Genomic DNA, 6,363 nt, shown 5'->3' on the forward strand with positions numbered 1-6,363 from the left:
CCCACCAGCAACGGAGGACTGTTCCTCCTGTTCCATAACTTCACTTGTGTTATTGATTTCTGATAGGCCTGTCTTTTTTCGTTCCTCCACCATTTTCCCTTGCAGTTTTGAATATTCTCTTTTAGTTTTGTGTACTTAGTGTTTTGATTGTTATATGTCAAGGAGACATATAATTTTAATGTTTTAATTAACTGGTTTTCAGCCTGATTCTTCTACTTTTGCAAGTATTACTTTCTCTAGAATAAGAAATTTTTCTTCTATGGTTTAGTTTAAAATATAGCTGAAATACACAACAAAGGGGAGAGAGAGCCTGTAGAGACCATATCCAGAGGTTAGGCATGGCTTTCTGTTGCGGGATAGGGCCACCCACCCATCTCAAAGATTTTAACCCAGAAATATTCCTGTCAAAAGGAAGAACAAGGACAACAAATGGAGCAGAGATTAAAGGAAGGGCCATCCAGGGACTGCCCTTCCTGGAAATCCACAATGTCTGCAAACACTAAACCAGACACTCTTGCTGTGGGCAAGGGGCACTTGCTGACTGGAACCTCCCATGATGGTTCTTTGGGAGATGTGGCCAGCAACTGACCTTCGGAGCCAACCATTAGACTGAGCTCAGGGAATCTGGTAGGGGAGCTTCCAGGAAACTGGAGGAGCAGAGAAAGATTGCAACTCCATTGGAAGAACAACATCTGCTGGCAGGACCACCCAAGTCTCCCAGAGACTTGTTTACAAACTAAGAAGTGTACTGGGAAGAAATTATACCTCCAGATATGTTATAGCAGAGAATGGCCTTGCTTGCCAGCAAAGGGAGGGGAGGCTCTTGGTCCTGTGGAGGTTTGATGCCCCAGTGTAGTAGGATGCTGAAACAGTAGGGCAGGAGAGGGTAGGAAGGTGGGGGAGCAACCTCATACAGGCAAAGTGGAAGGGAACAGGGCAGATGGGGTTTGAAGGGTTGGTGGAAGGGTAGGCAGAATGTGGTATACCATTTGAGATGTAATTGAGTGGAATGATTAATACATAAAATTTAAAAATGCACATATGCAAGCCATTTAATTTTAACAATACAGACTCAAACACAGATGCTGGGGTGAAAACACGCCAGCTCAGAGAATCAGGGAAAGCACCCAGCTGACCTTCCTACTCTGCAGATCTCTCAGAAGGAAAGCACTCTTCATCCCTCTCCACACTGTCTTAAATATCCTTCAACACAAGAACCTTCCTTTGGTTGAGAAGTGTTCATTCCCTTTGAACTGGTTAATTGCTCTGCCTCTTGACCTGGAGTTCACTTTCTTTTGCTCTGCAGTAAAGGTGTGTGCAAGGGCTGAGCCACAGACAAGAAAGTGCAATAAACAGAAAGTCCTTGGGTTGAAGTTCTGTGCAAGGGCTGACCTACACAATAAAAAGTTTTGGGTTTTTTTGGTTTTGTATTTTTTAGCAAGTAGCACAATCTTGAGTTTACAATGCGATCAAATAGCCTGCAACAAAAGTCAGCAATGTTCCCTCAATCATAGAAATCAAGCCCTCTGACAAGTGCTCTGGGAGTTTCCAGGTATGTCTGAGTGCATAACCATGGGAACACCAGGATCCCAAGCACATCAGAACTGGGCTCTTGAACCTGTTGCACATGGCCATTAGAGACCTAAAAAGCACCAAGGAGACAGACCCCTGATCCTTAGCATAAGGGATAAGCTTCTCATCCCTCTTGTCACAAAATTTATAGCAAGATGTCACCATTTACTGATCTTGGCTCATTGTCCTGTGTGCTTTTGAATGCAAGGGTTGGTGGCCAGGAGTCACCTGCCACTATAGCTACAACCACTTTTTTTTTTTAATGTCCAGACCCTATTTCAGATTGTTGATGTAACATGCCTGCCAATCACTTAATAAAATAAAAATAACGACTCAGAGCAAGGGCATGATGATCACATCCTGTTGAGTTCTGAATGACATTTGTTAATCTTACAATGTTCCACAAACATATACCATTTCCTGGGGACATTCCTGGGACACAGCCATTGAGCACATCCTCCTTCTAAAGCCAGGGTTTGTCCGGTCTTGATTGGCATTGCCTAAGTAATTCCTATGTATCTAACTGTTTCCTTTCCAAACCCTTCTCAGAAATGTCTCATCCTACCTTAAAATGTCACAATCAGCAAATGAGCCATTAAAAACTACTGAGAAATCACACCAGTTTGAATATGCTGAGGTATTGGGTGCTGAGCCATGGCCCCAGCATCTATTTTTGTTAACTTATAAAGAAAAACAAAAAAAGAAATCAAAACAAAACCATAGGGAGCGTATATGAAGTGGTCAGTCCTGATCAGGCCATTTTAGATATAACAGTGCATAGTGAGTCTGCATTGAATGGGTCCTATATAAAGCTTTATGGAACATTGTAAGATTAACTAATGTCATTCAGAACATAAGAGGATGTGATTACCATGACCTTGCTCTGAGTCAAGTCATTTTTCTATGTCAGTGATTGGCAGGCATATTATACTAACAATCTGAAATAGGGGCTGGACTGAGAACACAATGGCTGTAGCTATACTGGTGGGTACAGGCCTCAGCATTAGAAAACCCAAGTCGCTGTGACTAGGGCTGTCCTAGCAATCCTAGGAGGCCCCACTTGTAAGCCTAGCTATAGGAAAGTAGAAGTAGGATTGTCTGAGCTGAAGGTTAACCTGGCAAGCCAGGTAGAGGACAACATGGGATATGTGAGACCCTGTTTCAGAAAACAACACTGAAACACTGAAGGTCAACCTACCAATTCTTGTCTATTATAAAGAACTTACCACTCTCTCTCTACAAGTCTTTCTCGGAAAAATGAGGAGTGGAAAAGATCTTTCTATTCTATGGCCCTTGTTCTCTCTTTCCCTAGGTTCACATTAAGAACAAATTAAAGTGGGTATCCCCATCTGAACAAATGAGCAATATCCACTGCTGCTAGCATGATACTATGCCTATGACTAACTCTAGCTTCCCTGAGTGTTGATGCCCCTGCAGGAAGTAGCAGGTCCTGAGACCAAATCCCAGAGAACCTTTCAAGGGGCTAGACAGAAACCATGATAGATACTCCACTTCCTTGTCCTTGGATTAAATCTAGCAGACACAGTGTGAATCTGGTGGGCTACTTAACCATACATCTTACTCCTACCTCCACCTTTCTGAGTTCAGTACCAGAAAGTGTTCATGCACCTCCATCCCAGATTTATCTTGTTATACTTCCTAGGGCATAGATTTTCTTTTTATAGAATTGGGTGTAGTCAAGCATTTGCTGCCCTCAGTAAGATGTGATGAGTATCAATATCATGTGACCATACTCTATTTCTATACACAAGTACATTAGTTGAAAATTGAGCATAACTGAGGCCTTTTTGTGCCTAGACCTGGATCACAGTGAAGGTGGGGGAGCACCCTGGGTTTCTCTGCAGTGACAGAGTGAGGTAGAATGGGCACTGAGCAGTCTGAGCAACACTGCCGAGGCCCCTCATTACAGGTAACATACACATTGTCTGTTCTCCTTCCAAGAAGCTCCTGTTAAGGCCATGGATGTAGTCTAAACATGGTAAAGTCATGCAGACCTCTTGCCTAATGATACAAAGTTCTCTCTGACAATGCTTGCCCGCTTACCATAACTATAGCAAGTTTGTTTTAAGCCAACAGTCTATTTCATATTTTTGCTCTAATATGCCTGCCAGTCATGGATATAAAACAAAACAAAACAAAAATCTTGACTCAGAACAGGGTGATGCTGATCATGTACCATGTTAATTTCTGTATGTTACATTTATTAATCTTCTGAAATTCCAAAATCTATATGCTTCACCTAAGACCTGTCAATTTGAAGGTCAAAATCAACTATTTTGTCTAAAATGGATTGAGCCAGAGCCCTTGTAGGGCAGCACTTCCAAACCCTGTGCATGTGATGTTTGCATTGACCTGGCCTTGAGAAATGTCCAGTACAGAGTTTTGAGGTTTTGCCCTGGTTATTCATTGTTGTGGTGTACATTCACTAAACCATCCCTGTTTAACTGAGTTCAGTGTTTCTGTGGTTTGTTGGGTGAACCCTGGACAGGAACCGTTCCTTTCAGCAGCACAAAGGACAATGAGCCAAGGCCAGGAATGGTGACATCTTGCAGTAAATTATGTTACAAGAGGGATGAGGGATTTATCCCCTGTGATAAGGATCAGTTGTCCCCTTGGTGCTTTTTAGGTCCCTGTTGGCCATGTGCAACAGGTTCAAAAGCCCAGTTTTGATGTCCTTTGGATCCTTTTATTCCCATGATGTTGCACTCAGACATGCCTAGAAACAACCAGAGCACTGTCAGAGAGCTTGATAATATGAAGGAGGGAACATTGCTGAATCCTGATGCAGGATATTTGATTGCATTGTAAACCCCAAAATTGTGCTATTTTCTGAAAAACAAAACAAAACAAAAAACAAAAAACAAAAACCAGAAACAAAAACAAACAAAAACCCTTTTAATGGTGTAGCTCATCCCTAGCACAGACTTTTAACCCAAGAGCTTTCTGTTTACTGTACTATCTTGTCTGCTTCAGGTGTAGCACACACCTTTATTGCAAGACAAAATAAAGTCAACTCCAGTTTAAGAGGCAGAAGAATTAACCAGTGGAAAGGGAATGAAAATAACTAAACCAAAGGAAGGTCTTTAAGTTCAAGGATATTTAAGACAGTGTGGAGAGGGATAAAGAATGGGTTCCTTCTGGGAGATCAGCAGAGTAGGAAGGTCAGCTGGGTGCTTTTCCTGACTCTCTGAGCTGGCTCCTGAGTCTTCATTTGTAAAATGAAATGCCTGGCACATGTGTGTGTGTGGTTTTTAAAAATTTATTTATTAATTATTCCATTTGATTACATCTCACATGATATACCACTTCCTGGTTACCCCTCCACCAACCCCTCAAACCATATCTGCCCTCTCCTCCTCCCCTTTGCTGGATGAGGGTGCTCCTTCCCCCACCTACCCTTTCCTTCCATACTGCTTTAACAACCCTCTACAATAGGGCATCAAAACTCTCCACTACCAAGGGCCTCCCCTCCCATTTCTTTCAGCAAGGCCACCCTCTGTCACAATGTATCTGGAGCTATATATCCCTCCTTATACACTCCTGGGTTTGTAGTCTAGTCTCTCAGAGCACTGGGTGGTCCTGCCAGCAGATGTTATTCTTCCAATAGAGTTGCAAACCCCCTCTGTACGTCCAGCTTTTCCCCAGGCTCCCCCAAGCAGTTCCCTGAGCTCAGTCTAATGGTTGCTTCCACTTTCAGTTGCAGGCCGGACCTCAAAAAGAACCATCACTTGCGATTCCTGTCAGCAAGCACCTCTTGAACACAGGAAGAGTGTCTGGTTTGGTTTCCACAGACAGGATTTATCCCCAGGTAGGGCAGTCCCTGGATGGCCCTTCCTTCAGTCTCTGCTCCATTTCTTGTCCCTGTTCTTCCTTTGCTCATGAACATTTCTGGGTTAAAAACTTTGAGACGGGTAGGTGTAACCAATCCTTGACAGAGGGCAATGGCCCGGGTAGGGGTGGGGTGGGGGTGGGCAGAAGCACACCTATCCACTGGAGGTGGTCCCTAAAGGTTTTCTCTTCCCCTTCTCTGCACATTTCGGCTAAAGTCATCTCCTTTGGGTCTTGGGAGCCTCATGTTTCCCTGATGTCTGAGACCCTCAAGAGGCTATCCTCTGTTCCTCACCTCCTAACCCCTACATATTTTTGTTTGATTTCCTGACCGTCTGTACCTCTCTCCCAACCCTTCCAAGTACCTAATGCTGCTCCCCTTATTTCCTCCCCCTCCACTTTCCCTTCCAGTTTCCCACTCTACCTCCACCTCCCATGATATTCCTGCTCTCCCCTTAATGCAGGACTGAAGCATCCATACCTTGGTCTTCCTTCTAAGCACCATATGCTCTGTGGCTTGTATCATGGATATTGTGAGCTTTTTGGTTAACATCCACTTATCAGTGGATACATACATGTCTCTTCTTTTGTGTCTGGGTTACCTTACTCAGGATGATAGTTTCTAGTTTCCTTCCAATTGCCTGTGAATTATATGAAGTCATTGTTTTTAATCGCTGAGTAGTACTCTATTCTCTTAATATACCACATTTTCTGTATCCATTCTTCGTTTGAGAGTCATCTGTGTTGTTTGCAGCTTCTGGCTATTATAAATAAGTCTGCTATAAACATAGGGGAACATGTGTCCTTGTTATGTGTTGGAATATTTTTGGGGTATATGCCCAGGAGTGGTATAGCTGGGTCTTTAAGTAAAACTACTTCCAATTTTCTCAGGAACCAACAGATTGATTTCCAAAGTGGTTTTACCAGCTTGCTGTCCCACCG

This window comes from Mus musculus, chromosome 13, assembly GCF_000001635.26.
Source record: "Mus musculus strain C57BL/6J chromosome 13, GRCm38.p6 C57BL/6J".
Taxonomy (NCBI): Eukaryota; Metazoa; Chordata; class Mammalia; order Rodentia; family Muridae; genus Mus; species Mus musculus.